The following is a 20,132-nucleotide window of genomic DNA, read 5'->3' on the forward strand; positions in this document are numbered from 1 at the left end:
TGGGGTGAAGGATGAAGAGTGGGTGGAAGATTTCTTTGTTCGGAGTGCTGTTCAGTCTAGTCTGGCTTCTGACCTTATTCCAGAAAAGGAGGTTGTTGATGAGAAAGTGGTGGGGAGCCAATGTTTTTTGGAAGCAGCGGTTGCTTCGGAGTAGGTGCAATCTGGAATGAATGAGGAGGTGCATTTGGAAACGATAGAACCAGTTGTTGTGGATGAGGTTGTTGGTGACGGAGGAAAAAGAAAAAGGGTTGTTCCGTGATGGTTGAAGGAAAATGTAATGTGATTATTCTTTCTTTATGTTATTGCTTTAAGTTCCATATTTGGTTTAATTTATTTGCTCTTCTTTGTGTTGTAAAGAGGGGGGATGTGTTATGTATTATATTATGTACCACAGCGTGGCAGGGAGTGCGTCACGGAATGCATGTTTGCATTCCACACTGTGTTCCAGTCTAGGACATTGAGGGGCAGATTTACAAGCCCCCTGCGCCTCTTTTACGCCGCCGTTGCATCACTTTTGTGATACAGCGGTGGCGCAAAAGATGCGCCATGGTGTGGGGTATTTACAACGCGATGCATCTCTCAGATGCATCGTGTTGTAAAGCCCTGTGCCAGAAGGAGGCGTTTCATCGTAGGGGGGGGGGGGGGCGTTCAGGTGCAGGAACGCCTCCCAAAAGTGGCTGAGTGAAATCTACAAGATTTCACTCAGTCACTTTTGGGCCCATGCTGCGTCAAAACCCTGTGCCTGCTTGAAGCAGGCGTAAGGATTGAGGCAGCATTATGGAGATAGCATTGTTGGAGCTGTGTCACGCTTGCGACGCAACTCCAGCAATGTGCCGCTTTTACGGCACATATGCGCGCATCTGTGCCGTTTTTGCCCCATGGTGCGCCGCATTGTAAATGCGGCGCATCCAGGGTGGCGGAGCCGTGGCGCACAATAACTGGCGCATCCCTGCTGATATGCAGGGATGTGCCAGTTATTGTAAATCTGCCCCTGAGTCTTAAGCGGTGTCTTGGAGTGGGAGCCGGCCTGCCTGGCTGTCACCTGTTCATTTTTATGACCAGCTCAATAAAGCTTGTTGGATACATCACGGAGCACTTGGTTCCTTAACAGAAGAGTCAAAAGATAATAATCTCAATTCAGGCTTGAACGGAATGTGTCCTGTAACAGCCTCTTGGCCAGGTTTGGAAATTTCAGTGGATTTATGCATTCACCATAGAGGTGTGTGTTTGACTCCCTGGCCAGAGGTTCAATTCCCGGCATGTTCACTCATCCGCACATGAGGTCGTTAATAAGAACAATTGAGTTGTATGGCAGTGAATGTGTTTTTCAGCTACAACATAGCCTGGGGTAAACATGTGCTCCGTGAATACATACATGGATATTTCTGACGCTGGTTTATTTGACTACGAGGTATGGATTCATAATATTCTTCAATCACTCCCTCTCATTTATAGAGTGGCCTTGATTTGTCATAATGGTAAATATTGACGACGATTGCTCTATTTAGATTTCATACAATGTGGCACTCATCACAGAGCACTAATATACTGCTGCACCCAAAAAAAACTGTCACACAATGAGCACACATACGGTCACAAACGTACAGATCCGCACAGTTGCAGACAAAGCAAATAGATTCCCTGAAATACACACCAAAAAAATGCATACATGGGAATACACCGAGAGAGAAACACACAAAAAGATAAACACAGCAGCACAATAAATACCTAACCTTAGCCACAGCCGTCACATAGAAAACTAGTGGTGCGCGAAGCTCTGGCTCTGAAGTCCTCTGCCAGTGCGATTTAATGTCAGACTCTTTAATTTACTGCCAGATATTTCTTTCAATTTTAGCAGACTCTTTGCCTGTTCGTGCTTTCTCCCTTTGTGCCAGTAGGAAGTGTGGAGATGCAAGGGCTTAGGAGGTGTGAAAAAAAGACAAAGCTCACTAATGTGCTAATGGTCTTTTAAATACCCCCGAAGTACTTGGGTGCGGCTGTTGGATGACCGGGAAGCTGTCTCAGCCTGGGGGGTCCACACATGAGGGGGAGGGGGGTGGGGCTGAAGCACTTTGATCACAATGGGCTTTGCCTCTCTCCCTCTGTCTCCCACCTGGATTTCGCGCCGCTCGCATTTTAAAAGCGGCAGCGCGAACGATCTGGTAGGGGTGTGCGCGCTAAATCCTGGACACTGCGCGCTCCGGGTGACCATCGTGGGCGCTCGCCCACGCGCGCAGCTTAGTGGGAACAGTGGGTGGGAGAGTAACAAAATGTAATTGAGCGAGGAGTGCAATGTGGAGAGAGACAAACATAGAAGTGAGACAGGCAGAGTGCAGAAGAATGTCAAAAAGAGAGTAAGATAAAAGGGTTATATAGGGAGAGAAGAAAGGAAAGTTAGAGAAGGGAGGATAAGAATGCTAGAGAGGCTAAATAACTGAGGGAGGGAGAGGGAAGCGCTTAGGGAGTAGAAGTGATGAAAGACAGTAGAAAGAAGTGTAGAAATTGACAAAGATAGAGAGAGAGAGTGAAAGTTGGAAAGTGAAACTGGAGAGGAGGGAAACAAGTGAATGATGGAGTAAATGATGGACAGGAGACAAAGGCAGAAGACAGTGTCACATGTTTCCTGGTCTATGAAAACAAAGGAAGGGCTGATACTATTTCAAATGCACTATGCTAGTTCTCCCTCAGTCTAAGGCTTAGTTTAGAAGCCGTTGGCATTCCGGGAGAGAGTGCTAGAGTATAATCCACCGATGGAATTTACATCATCAAAGGGCAAGAATGGTAAAGGACTTCCACCAAGCGATTCTCCTTTGGCACTTACATTGTTTCCAGGCAGAGGTGGACTTTCTGTTACTCTCTGTAGCAAAGCATTAACGGGGACATTATAGAAAAACAATGGCTCCTGATCAGCAACTAAGTAGCGTAGCCCTGTCTCCTGTGAGGCCTATTTTCTATCCCTTGCCTCTGCTGCTGACGATTTAACTGATCAGCATTCATAAAAATTAAAGTTTCCATTTTTCATGAGCACTACAGTTGCACAGGTCAGTCCTCTCGGCCTTCTCTCCAGGTGCTCGATGACAGACGAAGGGAGGAGGAGGTCGCTGAAGCATGATCCAGCTGAAGAGAGCTGTTAAAACATAGCACTCTGTGGATGGATGCATGGATTGCGCATGTGAGGGCCATAGTTCAACTACAATCCCCTCACTCAGGCAATATCCATTTTATTTAGCCGTCATAGTGCACATGCCTCAGGTGGAACAGTATATTTTCTAAAATGTAGCTTTCAGGGCAAACATAAGGCATACATGAGGCCAATCAGGAGCCACACAGTGCAGCAGGGACAGGATCCCAAGCACTGAACCAACTTATTAACCCCTTGCCTGCTGCTGACGAATCCAGCCCGTCATGAGGCACAGTGGAGCTGTGCTCATGATGAGCTGGGCTCGTCATAACGCCCACGCCACTCCCCCGCGCGGTGAATTACACACCTGTGCGGATGTTCTACAGGAGTGGGTGGAGTCATGACAAGCCCAGCTCGGCATGAGCACAGCTGCACTGTGCCTCATGACAGGCTGGGCTCGTCATGAGCACTGCGGCACCACGCACGCCCCCCTGCACAGGAGGGGAATTACCCCCGCGGTTAAGGGGTTAAACGGCTGTGTTTCCATTCCTATCAAGAAGCTGGGAGAGGGCTTAAGATGGGTCTTCCTCTTGCACCTAGCCCTGCTGCTCTGTCTGGCTCATCGTTGGGAATCATGGTTTGTGGTTCTAATGCCTAGCACAAGATTCCTACTCTGCTGTTGCCAAGGAGCCTCTGAGTTGCCATCCAAGGAAGGAAGGTAAGAAAAATATTATTTCTCTGTGCATGTGTTTGTGTGAGAGTGATAGACAGTGACTGAGATTAAGTTAGAGTTTGTGTGAATTTGTTTGAGTGTCAATGAGAGTGAAAGTGAATGTGAATCTGAGATTGTGAGAGTATATGAATAAATGTAAGTTAGTTCGAGGGTGAAGTAGTGTGAGTGCACTCTAAGGAGTGGGTGATTGGGGATTGTGGCAACACGTGGAAGGGCATTCGGTGTGTATGTGTCAATGGTGCAGCTGCTGCAAATGCACCAGGCTCCACAGTCATTGAGTGTGAAATGTGGAGTGTGTGTGTTTGTAGGTGAGTGAGAACCAGTGCGTATGAGTACCTTTGTGTGTGAGTAACTTTGTGGGAGTGAGAAAGTGGGACTTACAGTGAGCGGGGGAATAGAGTGATTTTGAGAGGGAGTGAGCATGAGCAAGAGTGTATGAGTAAGAGTAAGAATGTGGTTGTTTGCCGGTTTATGAGTGTGAGTCTGCCGCTGGCAATAGCATACTCAATATGAGTGTGGGCTTTTGGCAGCACCCAGCATATTCTGCTGCTGCTGGTATATTGGAGATAACTCGTAAGAAAGGGCACCAATAGCAACATGTAAGCCCTGACATGCTAGAAGCAATTCTTGGCATGGCCCCTGTGGAAAAATGCTGGTGCTTGTACACTGGAGAAAATTCTTGGCATGGGGAGCCTGTGTCCTAATGCTTTCGCTGGGACTATGGAGGTAATTCTTGACATAAGCAAGGGCTCCCAAGGCAAAATGAAGACTCTGAAGGATTGGACGAAATATTTGACATAAAGGGACACCTATAACAAAATTCTGGTTCTGGCATTCTGGAGACAATTCTTTGTCTTAGAGAAGGCAGCCATGACATAGTGTGGCTTAAGGGAAGGGGGTGGGGGAAGCAAACCATGATTAAATGCTGCCTTCAGAAATACTGGAGGTAATTCTTGACATACAGGCCATCTATGGAAATTAGGCAATATCATTGTCAAAAATCTGGTACTGAAATAGGGTATGGAATGAAGCTCAGTTTTAACAAATGGGCAACTGTCAAAACACATTTTGAAAAAAACGGGGTGAACTCCTGGCAAAAATGACACCCCAAAACCTTTAAAGATCACCAGCAACCACTGCAACGTAATTTAACATTAGGGGGCCGATTCTGATTCGGGAAAAACCGCTCTGAATAGCCGTTCAGAGCGTTTTTCCCGTACGAATTGTACCCTGCAACGTTCCCCGTACGTACGACGAAGTACGATTCGTAACAGGAGCTGTACTCCGTACGAGTCGTACAGAGACCGTACGACTCTAATCTCTGTATGATTCTCCCTCGGAACCTGCTGTACGCGACATCTGTACGGTTCGCGGCTAGTTTTTATGACCCAGCAAGAACGATACGTGTCGGGGACGCACCGTACGACCCTTTTTCTACGAGAGCTGAAAACAGCTGTAAAAGCATAGTTTGCGCCGAAACAGGTACGGAATGGCCCCCCTGGGTACGGGGCATACTCCCATGATCACAGGGGTACAGTGCGTGCCCCTGCTATCATGGGGTGTACGCACTGTACCCCATGTACGATGGGTCTACGCACCGTACCCCATGTACGATGGGTGTACGCACCGTACCCCATGTATGCTGGGTGTACGCACCGTACCCCATGTACGATGGGTGTACCCACCGTACCCCATGTACGATGGGTGTATGCACCGTACCCCATGTACGATGGGTGTACGCACCGTACCCCATGTACGATGGGTGTACGCACCATACCCCATGTACGATGGGTGTACGCACCGTACCCCATCGTACATGGGGTACGGTGCGTTCACCCCATGATCGCAGGGGTACGCACGTACCCCTGCGATCATGGGGGGTACGGACCGTACGTGTGTATGTGTTTGTGTGCTTTTCCGTATGACTCGCCCTTACCTGGCGTAGACCGTACGAATCACGTCCTCATACGCCGGTCCTGATCGTACTCGTCGGGTCGTCGGCATGTGTATGAGTCGTACGGCATGTGTACGAGTCGTACGGTTCACGGTTTCAGCCTTGCAATACGTACGGATCGCGACGATTTGGTCGCATTCACGGAATACGGATCGTACTACGCGACTCGGACGGATGGGTACGATTTGTACAGAGAGGGCTCCGGATACAAATCGTACTAATGTTTTTTTTCCCGAATCGGAATCGACCCCAAGGTGTAGTACACAACACAAAAGGTTTCAAGGGGCAGAGGGAAGTAAGTGGGACTGACAGGAGAGAACATGACTGGAGAAAAGGGGAAATTTGCAGATAGAGAAACTCAAGTAAATCTCTAAGAAGGGGTACAAAATGAGAGCAAGAATAAGGGCACAAGAAATATCAATATAAATGAAGAAAGAGTCCAGAGTAAGACACAGCAGTGAAAATGAGAGGGGGATTTGTAGAGTGAGAGAGAAAGATAGGAAACGAGAAGGAAGTTGAGAGAGACTGAGTGAAGAAAACAGATAGAATGAGAGACACTAATGAGAGGGAAAAAGTGGAGAATGAGAGAAAGAAGAAGAAGAGAGAGATCAAAAAGTGATAGGAAAAATGAGAGAGTTGTTTAAAGTAATTAAGAAAGGGAATAGGGACAGAGGGAAAGAAAAGCAGAGGGAAGACAGTGAACATAAAGTTGGTGTTTTAGATGGATAGGCAGATAGAGAATCAGACAGAAAGATGCACTTGGTGGTAATTGAGGTGAAATGAGGGAATAGAGAAAGAATTGAGAATATTGAAGGGACGTATGTGGGTTTTTGTAAAAGAGTGCAAGGGGGGAGATAATATCCAGGAGATTAATTAAAATGTTGCATTTAGAGTGAATTCCTGCAGCTTTTCCTGATTCAAAGCATGTCCCTATCCACAATACTAAAGATATTAAGTACCAAGCTGAATGCAATTCGAAAAGACATTGCTTGCAGAGAGGCTTGTGAGTGGCAACCAAAAAAGCAGGCCTAATCCATTGCTAATGTGTACAACCGCTGATGCCTGCTGCAAATTCTCAGGGAGTTTGCCAGTCACCTACACCTGGGTGGCAGCTTCACAGGATCTGAAGGAGATCAAGAATGTCAGTGGTACAATGGTAAGCAGGAACTTCATGGTCATGGCAGTGAAGTGAGGAGGAACTTTAGGAACGTGAGAATTATAAGGAGCCTTTGGCACCTAATGTGAGCAGGAGCTTCTGGGAATTGTGTCCTGAACAGAAGCCTCTGAGAGACCCGAGATTGGCCAATAGCCTCACGGAAATAAATGTAAGCAGCAACCTTGTGTACTTGAAGGTGACTAGGAGCCCAGGGGAACTGAACAGAGGCCTGAGGACACTCGGAGCATCAAGGACATAAGAGTGTACAATAGTTTGAGGGAAATGAAGGTAAACTGGAGTCTCAGGAATCTAAAGTGGACAATAGACTTGAGCTCCTGCTTGTCCCATTACCCTCTGAAGGAAATTGGAACCTCATGATCTTAGAGGGAGAAGAGCATCTGGTAATTTCACATAAGAGTAAACATAGGAATCAGAGCATCTCAAGTGAGCATGGTTCTCAGTAACGTGAGAGTGAGTTGGAGCTTCAGAGTAAGAGTGAACAATTGCTTCTGGGTGCAATGATGAACAGGTAAATCAGGTGAGCTGAAGTCCATAGGCACCTGAGAGTGAGGAGAAACCCTTATTGTCCTCAGTGTGAGCACGAAAACTAGGGGACTGAGAATAGAAATGAGCATAAGGGTCCTGTTGGTGTGTGATAAACTTCATCACTAAGTGAAGATGAGAAAATGTCTCAAGTCTTTAGGATGATCAGAGCCCCTTGTTTCTTGAGGGTGAACAAAAACCTCCATACACATGGACGTGTATGGTTCTCCGAATCATGGTTTGATGGTATACAGGACATTCAGGGATCTGAGGGGGAGCACAGATTAAAGGACCAATTGGTGTTACTAGTCTTGGTCAAAGCTTATTGCCATACAAGCTTAGAAAGGTTCTTTTATCAGGAATTTCTCCTCTGATATTAAGCAACGTTTCATAAAAAGGTCATTAGCCACGTAATGTGGACCTTTTTTTTCTTTGTTGCCTGGACCTAATTTTGGTTCCAATTCAACCCTGGAAAAGGGACATTGGCATGAAAAATATTATTGAGTCAAGATCATACTTTTAACCAAAATGAATGAATGTGAGGTGAGTATGAAATAAATCTGCAGAAGAAGCTTAACATGATCAACAACCAGAAGAGATAGTTGGATTTATATTAATTAGTGATTTGGTTGTTAAAAAAGTCTATAGTAATTAAAAAACAGTGTTTGGATTCTATTTGCTGCTCTAGATGTTTCAAGTATTTTAATCCAGATATTATTGCACAGAGAGAATGACCATGAGACATCAATCAATGAATCAAACAGCATTTGTAGAGCTCAAAACTATCACCCCTAGGTGTATCTGGGTACTGTGCCTCCATCAAAGAGCCAGGTCTTGAGTCTCTTTTTAAAGGCTGCCCGGGATGGGGCTGTAGGGAGCTGGAGGGGAAAGTCATTCCAGGTCTTGGTAATAATGTAGGAGAAATAGCGGGCACCGCTGTGGCTATGATGGATGCTGGGGGGTGGTGTGAGGGCAAATGAAGAGGAGCACTGGTGTCCGAGGGTTGGTAAAAGTTCAGTCCGTGGTTGATTTAAACAGGTCCTAGGTCATGAAGGACTTTGTAGACATGTGTGAGGATCTTGAACTGGCATCTGTTCTAGATGGGGAGCCAGTGGAGGTCTCCCAGGTGGGGCGATGTGGGTTCATTTTGGGAGGTCGAGAATGAGCCAGTCTGCAGTGTTCTGGATGGTCTGGAGTCTTCTGAGAAGCTGGGTGGAGATGCCGGCATAGAGGTCACTGCCGTAGTTGAGGCGGTTGGAGTCCCGGGTCACCGCAGCAGGACAACAGGTCTAAGGAGCACGCAGATCGGCAACTCCGGTCTTCCCTCCCTGCCAGGTGACCCAAGGAAGCTTTAACAGCAAACAGCAAGTTAAAGCAGAGGGAATCCCCCTCTAACACGTAACGCACCTTAGCAAGTGCGACACTTTTATAATACAACATGATTCACTTAAAATATTTATTTTCACCCACACATACTCATTGGTCCTGAGGAAAGCCAGTTGTAAATAAAAGGCCTGGCTGAAACATGTAGACCACACAGGACGAAGGAGGTCATACTACACTCCAACGCGTCCGCTTGCCTTTTTAGTTGCTAACAGGGGCCCAGTCATTAAAGTTTATCCATACACCCTCGGGAACTGGGACTGGGAATCACTTTCACACCCACTTACACAGTACACTCAGCAAGTATACCAGCTCCTCAGTAATCTGGAGTCGAAGCACACCCGGGACACATTCGGTGTCACTGTGTTGGGCCCGATGATGAAGCATGCCACCAACTAGGTTGGTGGGTGAGGGCTTCATGACCAAAGCAAATGGTTTGCCGACATACGTACCCATAGAGTCTCTTCACACAATTTAGCTAGTCCTTTTTTGATAATTTACAATTAACTTATTATACCACAAGGATGATACTGAAAATGTGTCCCTGTCATTGAAATTAATATTCATGTTAAGACGAAATAGATTTAAATAGGTTTTATGGATATGGTGGGAAATAAAGGAAGATTTCTGAGTAAAAGTTAAAGGTTCAGAAAATGAAAATGGTGTAATAAAGGAAAGTTTGAGTTCCAACAATAAACGAGCAGGGTGTTGAAGATTATATATAAATAAAAATCTAGATTTATTGATAAGATATAAAAAATTGGAAAGTTAACTTCACCTAACTCTTTAACTAGTTCAGGTCTAGAAAGAGAAATATGAGGTGTTTCATTGTTCCATAATAGTTTAAGCAAGATGGAGTATATAGATTTGAGATAATGACGTGGAATCCGTACTTGTAAATTAGCTAAGTTAAAGAAGATAATACGTCCTAACATCATTTGGATGGAGTCTAGTCTGCCCAAACATGACAAGAATAAAGTGTTCTATCGAGATATGTTAGATACAATTTTTGTAACTAGTGAATTCATATTAATAGATATAATGTCTTTAATGTTATTAGTAAACCATAGTCCCAAGCACTCCATTTTCTGATGGGTCCAGGCATAATTCGCAGAGAAAAACTATTTTTTAAAGCAGAATTTAGTGAGAGGGAGAATTTTGAATTGATCACATTTGAGTTTATATCCAGAAATTATAGCAAACTTGCTTACTTAACTTAAGAAAGCTGGTAAAGAGGAAGCTGGTTTAGATATAAACATCAGCATATATTCTGCATGTATGGACATAACCTGTGTCTCATCATATGCAAAGCACATTATTACTGAATTTTGATATAATTTAAGCAAGAAAGTTTCTTAAGCCAAAATGAATACTAGAAGCAAAAAAGGACATCCCTGCATAACCCCTCTATGCAATGGAAAGGATTGTGACAGAAGACCATTGACAAGAATAGAAACTGATGGAGAGGAATATAGAAGACAGGTTATAGAAAGAAATTGTGGACCAAAACCAAACTATTTAAGCATGTGTGAAATGAAAGATCAGTTCATACGCCTTTCTCAGCTTCTAGAGAAACCACTGCTAAAGACTGGCCATATCAATTGGATGTGCTTATTATACTGAGAAAAAGTAGAGTATTATTTTCTAAGTATCTGCCTTTAACAAACCCTGTTTGCTCTCAACCTATCAGTTGTGGTAAGAGGGAAACAAGGCAGAGAGCAATGAGGTTTTCAAAAATGTCATCATTTAAGTTAATTAAGGAAATAGGACTACAACTCTTGCAAAGTTTGAGCTCCTTACCTTATTCAGGATAAAACAGATTAAAGCTTCTGGAAATATCCCTTTTGCTGAGTTATTGACAATAATGATGATAACTGTCTAACCGAAAAATAATAAACAATGGTTTGAAGTAGCATAACATAATAGAAGAAAACCCCTCCTACAGAGCTAAATGATATAGTGCATTTATGGAATATACAACAGTAAGTCAAGCAAAATGTTAGGAAATGATAATAGATACTATACATACAAATTGTGATAGTAGAAAGAAAAAAATGAAGAGAAAGTAGGAGAAGGAAAAGGAAATGAAATACAGAAATAAAGAACATCATAACAAAGACAAGAAAGACAAAAACACAAATGACAAACAAAACATACCCATTAAAAGACAAATATTTAGGGGGAATTGATCCATAGGGAGAAGATGGCACGATTGGGTCCACAGCAGGATGAAGGAGGGAAGACAGCCCATGAGAAGGCAACAAGGGGTATTGGCACAACGCAGAAGTTATCCGAGGGAAAATAAAGAATGCATTGAAGTGACAAAAAATGTCATATAATAACCACAAGACATATGTTAAACAGGTAAGTATCAGCATTAATTAGACAATAAGGCATAGCCACAAAGCAATAAAGTATTGAGAAAAAATATTGAAGAAGAATATATTGACATATCCATGTGAGTTTCTCAACAGAAATGTAAAACATTCTGCAATGTCATGATCTGTTCAAGTCGTAATCTTATTTTTCTATTTCACTTTGAACAAACACGGATGGAAGAGACCAAATCTGGCATCTCTAGACTGCAAAATGTGTTTCACTGATGAGAATCTTTTCCGACGCTCTGTAGAAGATTTCGCAACATCTTGAGAAAAATAGAGATAATTAACAGACTAGGATATTCAACCTTTACTTTTAACAGCTCGAAGCACCTTGAGTAGATCAGTATGTTCCAAGGAGAGAAGAAAAATGCCTCTGCGACATAGGGAAGGAGAATTGCGTTAGGAATGACCACAATGATGTGCTCGTTGAATATTGAGATGAGTACCTTTTGGCAAGTCAAGAATCTTGGGTAGGAAATTCTAAAAGAAAGAAATAGGATATGCTGCCTCAAGGTCCTCTGCCAGGCCTTAAATACACAGATTATTCCTGTGATTTTCAAGCTCTTCAGCATGTTTTTGAAGATGTGCTCCCTCAGATTGGAAATGGTGAACATGTTGAGAAACATCTTATAAGTAACTAACTCTGCATTTTAGTTCAGTGACTTTGTCATCAATTAAAGACCATTCATCATCCAGTTTCCTGGAGGTTTTCGCTTGTTTCTTTCATATGCAGTTTGAGAGTTCTAATTTCATCCAGAATAAGTTCCATGGAAATTGGCACAGAAAACGTAACTGGATTTGGTAGATCTTTTTTGATCCACTTGTAGCAACATTAGAGGGAGATGCATCACTTTTCCCTGCTTATTTTGGTAAAAGGGATAGGGGGAAGGGGGCACGTCTATAGAGTCCTACAGTGTGTGAGAGTAGCCTTCCACAGTGGTGCAAAAATGCGCTGAGGAAGATGGAATAGAGGGTGAAAGCACTGCAAGTGATAAATAATGTCTAGGTATGGAGGCAGATTTGAATATAGAAGTTTTACTTTGATTTTTATTACGGCCCATATGATGATGAGAAAACAAAAGATAACATGGTGCTTGAACGAAGAAAAATAACAGGAACAAATTGCAATTTTTTTAACTATGTATTTATTTTCAAGTTTTTTATATAGATACATAAACCACATTCACCTATTTCATGAAATATTGCCAATATAAAGTTGACAATGGTGTATAATGCTGCAATAGGGTGCTTAACATACTATACTTCTGAAGACATGCAGACACATCATATACAGAAATTAGTGCACAGTAGGCAATGCAAGACAATCTCATAGCAATCTCCTCTGACTGGGAGTTTGGCCCAATGCCACAATAAGGTCTTCCTCCAGAGACCACAGCCCATACATAATAAGTTCCACACCACCCTCGTAACCTGCAAAACATGCAGGAACAGCCTTTGCCACTATTTATCACCTTTTTCTGCCTCCATGTAGAGTTCTGTCCCCTGCTACCATTCTTGTATGGAGGGAAACTCTGACACTCACTAGTACCTCGCCTCGTCCCTATTGGCAACCACCAAAGCCAATGAACTAAAATGCAGTTTAAAGTGTGGGACATCTACATCACTTGGGATCCCCAGCAGAACAAACTGTGGTTCAAGCAGAAGCAAAACCTTCAGAATAGTAGTATGTTCTTGGAGGATTGCCTTCGAGTATAGTTTTATGCAGGGCACTCCTAGACAAGGTAACAAGGCGACAAGGGGTCAGTCCAGAAGATGGACAGTTGCAGTACACCACACACAGGATTGTGTGCTACACTTAACCAGAAGGGAAACCCTGTGGGTTTTGAGAAGGGGAAGGGGAGCTCCCCAGACAGTGCAGGGTTTCGAAGTCTGTTGTGAATGTACTTTAGCAGTGTAGTAAGACAGGCCCCCCAGAACTGGGGCGGTGTACACAATGGTGTCCAGAAGTCACCCACAAGGTGTCCTGCACCAGCCACATCCAGGGCCGCAAGCCACTCACAGCTCCCCCTGCCACCACGAGAAGACAGTTTCAGCAAAAAGAAAGTCGCCTGGTCTGTACTCGCTGATGCAGCCTTCAGGATCGCTCGACCTCCATGTAATCAGGGCCAGTGTAGGGGGAGTGGTTGTGAGGGGTGAGGAGTGCAGTCCTTTGACATCCACTCACCCTTAACAATGGGGCCTCTGTGGATGGCAGCCGTTGGCTCCTCTTTCAAGCCCCGTGGCATCTGAACTGCATCTCCATCAACAGGTCTCATCATCGTCCGCAGTCCGTTGATCTCATTGCCAAGGGGAGAAAGGGCCTGTGCAAGGTTCTGATACCCTGCACGTTACCTCGAGTTCAGGAGTGGTGGGTGATGGTAGGGCCGGGACTCTCTCCACTAGAGCAGGCAGTGGCAGGGGCTGGATGCAAGAGTGCTGGTGCCCGGCGTCCAACCTGCAATGCTGACTGGCTTCCTGACCTGAGCAGGATCAGGGCCACAGTCTAGTCTTCCTCTACAGAAGTAGGCTGGGGCACTGTTTAGAGTCCTCGTCACCAGCAGGTAGGGTGCACGGATAGTGCGACTGGGTCCATGGCCGCAGCAAGGCCAGTGCCAGCAGCGCCCTTTCATATTTGTCTCTGGTCGCGAGCTTCAGGCGCCAGTGATCACAGCAGCAGGGCACACAGAGAGGGTCCCCATCCGCATTGTGCACCCTGAGAGACAATCACCATCTCATTCCGATCTGCAGGGCGTGACATTTTCCTTAGCAAGGTCGATATCGGCCGATTAAAAGGATAAATGCCAGATTGAAGGTGATACAGTGGAGAGCTCAGATAAAGTGTCCGCTATCTTGACCTCTCAGGTAACTCCCCCCAACAGACTGCAGTGTTAAATGAAATTCAGAGGTAAATCTGGAGACAAGACCTGCATGAAAAGAGCTATGCTGCTCAAAAACGGCAGTCACAGTGCTCCATACTCCATTAACAAATCCACACAAAATAACGTATTAGTGGCACAAGCTAGTAAAATTGGGTTACGATAAGGTGATTGTGCATTCTTTTAAAGCTGTTCAAGCATCTACACAACTTAGCAATACATTTTTATGAAGAAGTGATGCTCTGACAATGCGGCAGATAATCCTCACAAACATCACACACACGAAATGGCAGCCACAGTCCTCTCCAGCTGCTACGGGAAGGAGCCGAGCATCATGGGAAGGAGTCCAGCAGCACCGCCATCCCAGGTGGCAAAAGTAGGTGTAGAATAAGCGACGTGGGTCATCTGCTATGTGGGGTAAGATAGCAGATGAGCAATCCATTCTTGCAAACGACTTGGCTGTTCCCCTCTCCTAGCGCCGCAGAGCTCCATTACGTAGGCTTTGTTGTTGCGTGGCCGCGCCCCCACAAGCAAAAATTATCTTAATTAATTCCAAAAATCATAGTCTTCTTAAGAAAAGAAATGTATGCATATGCAGCAGATTTGTTTTCAAAGTCATTATCAACAGTTTCGGGTTTTTATGTTGCATAGCAGCTCAGGAATGCCATTTCGTTAACCCGATCCTTTTACAGGCCTTCCGCCTTATAGTATTTTGTGCAAAAATAGACAGTGCCACACTCAACTGAAAACAACCTTCTGTTTACAAGTAGGTCCACTAGTGGCACTTCTTTCCATTTAGGATCCCATTGCTAGACAAGAGGTTGACTACCTGTAAATCCTGCCCACTGGAGTTACCCATTTCGGTGTCATCTGTAATTCCTGGTCTTGGAAATACTCCTGTTTACAGGATTTGGGAAATACCATGGATGAATCTGTGTTCCTGTACCAACTGCTGTATATTAGTGCCTAATGTTTAACTCAGAGACTTTCGCTGCATTCTGAAGGCAGCTTCTCAGACAAATGCTCCTGCTGTGTTACTTCGGATCTTTCAATCCTGATTGGACTGGTACCTCGTGATACCAGCTCAATTTGGATTAACGGGTACTTCTGGTGAGGACCTAGCAATGCAGAACAGAATTGTACACTACATTTGGATATTATGTGTCTTCCCACTATGAAGTAATTTAAGAGTTAAGACATCAGACGTAAAAAAGAGTTGCATTGTGTTTGGGATTCTTCTCCTCCTGATATGACTCTTTCTCTGTGAATAGTGCCGCTTTGAAAGCTCTATCTGTAATACAAACATACATGTGCATGAGTAGTGAAACAAAAGGTTTGTATGACAAAGAAATCATCCATCCACCCTTTTTGAATTGTTTTTAAGTATGCATGTTTTTCCTGCTGCAGACAACAGACTTCTCACAAGCCATCAATTAAGGATATAAAAACGGTAGGGCACATTTATCATTGTGTTGCGTCACCCATGTGCCAAGCAAGGGGAGCAAGGGTGACGCGACAACAAAATCAGATTTATCAAGCCAAGCAAGGCCACCTTGTGTGGGATTGCATGGCTTGATAAATATGGAGTAACGCAAGGCAGCGCAGATGGCTGACTTGCGTTACTCTGCCCCAGGGGTGCATTCCATGAGTGAAGCCTGGGTGTTCCCACACATCCAAGCATTGATGTTGGTGCATTGCCAGATTTACATTTAGTGGTATACCTGGGAATGCGTCTAAATGCTCTGCCTCCCCTGGAGAGGCATAACGAGGAGAAATATCTTTATTTCCATTCTGCAGCACACATAGAAAAAGCAAATTGCCTCTCAGGATTGTTTTTTGTGCAGGAAGATGTTATCTCTTGCACATAAACAATGCTACTTACAACACAGGCATAGTTAAACCATTGTGTAGAAGTGCCTGTGTTGGCGCTAGGCAGCCAAAAGTAAGTAGGCACATGGAAAGGACAGGAATGAGCTGTATGATGTTAAATCTAGCAAATTGCACCGTGTGAAAAGTTTGATAAATATGCCCTTATTTGTGCAACATTGTAAGGTCTTTAATGTGCCACTATGGCTGAAGCATGACCAGTTTTCTCTTGAAAAATGTCTGTGTTATGTTGCTGCCCAGGAGAAAAGATTTTCATAACTTATCGAACTGTTTGGATTAGAAAAAAATGTGTTAGCAAAATTTGCAGTTGATTATGAATTAAGTGCACATGCCTCAAATCCATATCTGCCTAATAAATGCTGCAGGCAAACAATGGCGCAATTCCAGGGACCTATATTATATCAAATGACTCATATGCCATCAATAAGAACATGACGTATTTTGGTGCAGGGATACCAGAGCGACACAATTCTCAATTACAGCTGAACTCCCTGCACCCCAATCTGGCAATTAGGAGTGTTCTGTGTGGAATGGGGACTAAACATACAGTGAATGAATGAATCCATTTTATTTGCGTGGTTACTCAAAATCATTACAATAAAAAAAGAAGAGCACTACATTTTAAAAGATAGACAGTGTAATTAAAATCTAAAGGTCTAAAATTCAAATATCTTTAAAACCAAGTTAACACTTTGTACTCAGCAAATAGTTGTACATGCTCCAATTAAGCTAATCAGGTAATACAAGGTGATAGTTGACCTCGGCACAAGTGCTTGCCTGATCTCAGAGCGGGGAGTGTCCATCAGCTTCGTGCGAGTGTGTTGTACAAATTTGCCAAACATAGCCATGTGCTTCACTATGGCCAGAGTATAAAGTTGATGGACTGCCTCCTTTACTGTTCGAGTGCCCAATTGTAGCAAGATGGGCCTGAGATAAATTCTGCGAGCTAAGTGCAAGGCCGGGCAACACAATAGGATGTGGGCCAAAGACTCACGTTTATATTTACCGAGCCGGCACTCCATGATCACCGGTCTTGCTGACCCAGTGGGGTATAATTCTTTAAGGGGGAGAGGGTGTAGTCTGATCGCTAAGATCCTATGTAAGGCTTGTCTCCCCACGGCCTGCATAAGGTGAAGTTTGGAGTTATGCCCTGTATGTGGGAGGCTTTGGGACTCATGGAAACCTCTTGTTACCAGCGATTCCATGTCCAAGGTGCGAGAGCAAAAACGTACTTGTTTTTTTATTGTGCTTTTGATAGCAGTGTACTTGACTGTCTTGGGGTCTTAATTCTCTGTTGCAAGTTTCAAAAAGTCTTTGGCAGAAGTGAGACTGGTTGACCAAGGATTGCCGGGTTCCAAGAAGATACTTTTTATGGCAGCCTTCGTTGTGTTCTCTGGTGCCGCCGATGTAAGGTAGAAGTATTTACTCAGAGAGGCCCTCTCTTCCAGTTTTTGTTGGTTGAGGTTGAATTCCAACCAAACTAGATTGTTCCTGGTGCAGGCGGGTAGGTGGAATAGCTTTTTATAGGCTGTGCAGTGGATTTTTTCCAGGTCTTTTGCGAGTTTTCCTGGGAATGCCTGTTGTGCATAAATAAGAGATGGTATTAGTTTCGCCCTCAGGACTCTTTGGATAGCCGTTGTTGTGGGGCTATGTAAGGTAGCGTATAGTTTACAGAGGGCGTAAATAATGCTTTTCCCTTTCATCTGCATTTTGTGGAGATGGACTCCTGGGTGGCCTGTTTCACTAAACCAAACACCCAAGTAGTTGTAACGTTGTATTCAGTCCAAAGTCAGCTGACCAAGCCTCCATTTTGCCAGTTTTGTTTAGGGTATTGCCCAAAAATTACTGTTTTGGATTTTAATGGATTGGCAACCAACTTAATATTGACATTGTAAGTTGCCAGGGCCATAAGTGCTTTTTGTAAGCCCATTTTAGTATGGTCTAGGAGTACCAGGTCGTCGGCTTATTGCATTAGTTGGATCTTAATGAGCCCAATCCTGGGTGTTGCTAGTGTGGCTCCAGTCAAGACTTGGCCCATGTCTGCAGTGTATAAATTAAAGAGCATCGGGGCTAAGACGCACCCTTGCTTTAGCCCGCGATTCGTGTCGATTTTCTCTGTAGCAGATTCGCTCGAGAGTTTGATTCTTACCCAAGTTTGTGAGTACAATGATTGAATTGCTTGTAATAGAGATGGGTTGATATTCCAGCGTGCCAACTTCTGCCAGAGGATGGTGCGATCTACGCCATCAAAAGCTGCCGAATAGTCAATGAAACAAGCAAAGAGCGGCAGACTTTGGTGAGTCACGGCTTGTTGAGCTAGATATGACAGGGTGATTATGTTATCCACCGTTGATGCCCCAGGTCTGAACACTGTTTGAAAGAAGGGCAGAAGGCCTTATGTGCTGGCCCAATTTGATAGTTCCGCCAGAAGGGTCCTTGCCCTCAATATCCAACAGGACAATCATACGGTAGTTTTTTGGGTCAGATTTTGGCCCTTTCTTATATCTTGGGTGCAGTAACGACCCTCTCCAGGACGTCTCCCAAGAACCTGCATTCGGCATATAACTGGGTCAGATTGTCAGTCCAGAAATGTGTCTGCCCTGAAGAGGGAGCCAGGCAGGCCATTAGGACCTGGTGCCACATTGTGTCGGATCTTTTTTAAAATTGTGCAAACTAAAGTTTTGCCAGGAGGGACTCGGTCATCCAGCGTTTTCAATGCATGTACAGTGCTGTCTGATTCTTCACTTGCATTAAGGCATGTATTTAAGGAATTTCTACTTTGATCTTCTTTGTACGTTTTCACATGAGCGGCCCAGGTACCTGCATCAAGTGAATTCTCTCTGTGGGTGTCTCCTTGGGTTAGATTATTTAAGTATCGCCAGAACTCTTGGGATTTGCATGGTCTCAGCAAATGAAAGATCTTCAGCCGTTTCGCCTTCATGCATTCGCGTTTCGCGGCCCAGACCTGCTTCAAATGGCTTTTTACGGCTTCTTTAACTAGCCTTTTGGCAGATGCTGAGCCAGTTTTCCTATAAACCTACGTTTGGCATTTAATTGTTTGGCACTCTCTTTAATTGCTGGGACAAGCCTAGAGTATGTGATGGGTCTAGGGGGTTCTGCTTATTGTGTCCTCTCGAAGCAATGAGGCTAATTTACTGGCGAACTGATCCCATTCATCTATAGCGCCCCTGATGTTTGCGCTAAGTTGCCAGCCTGCCTATGTTTTTTTCCATTTATCGAACTTGTTAATTGGCGCTGGCCCCCATTTGATTCTTCTTAATAACTTGTGCAGTTCTTCTCCATTTGGTCCCCCAATGCAGCCTAAAGTGTGGCGTGTATCTGCTGTGAGGTTTAACGTAATCAATAAGGCGGCATGATCGCTTTCGCTTCGTGGGTACACTGTATAATTTACCATGAGATTTTGTATTCTCTTACTTAATAAAATATAATCTATTGCCGTTTGATTACTGTATGTGGGAGCAACAAATGCCCCTGGCTTATTCCTTAAAAACAGAGAATGTGCTGTTATCAGATTGTAAGTCTGCATTAGGGCATTGAAAGCATCTGTAGACCCGGAATGGTTGCTTTGTGTTGCAATGCCCCCTATATTATGTGTGCTGAAGTCCCCAAGGATGATGAATTCCAGAGGTGCGAACTGTAAGATCAGAGTTTCTATCTGACTTATCAGCTGTGTCAGCTTATCCTTGGCACCCGGCCCGTGGGAGTTGTAATTTGTTGTAAGAGTGGGCCGTTAATCATGGAGAGGCCTTTCAGGGTACCCTCCAGAAACATATTTGATGGTGTTTTTATTCCTGTAAAATGTATTTTCAGCGAGTGCTTAATGTATATAGAAATCCCGCCTGAGGGTCGTCCGATTATGTTGCCTTTGATAGCTGATTTGCAATATTCCGCGTAACCTCTTATTAATATTGGTTTAGTTGCCCATGTTTCTTGAGTGCAAATTAGGTCAGCTCCTTCAAGAAATGCCAATGTCACTGGGTTTTGCACGAGCTTTAAAATACCTGTGACGTTCCAGGTCATGATGTTTAGTCTTCGGATGCTGACCATCGGGTTACGGTACTTGGCTAAGCCATTTTT

Source organism: Lissotriton helveticus, chromosome 4_1 (assembly GCF_964261635.1).
Source record: "Lissotriton helveticus chromosome 4_1, aLisHel1.1, whole genome shotgun sequence".
NCBI lineage: Eukaryota > Metazoa > Chordata > Amphibia > Caudata > Salamandridae > Lissotriton > Lissotriton helveticus.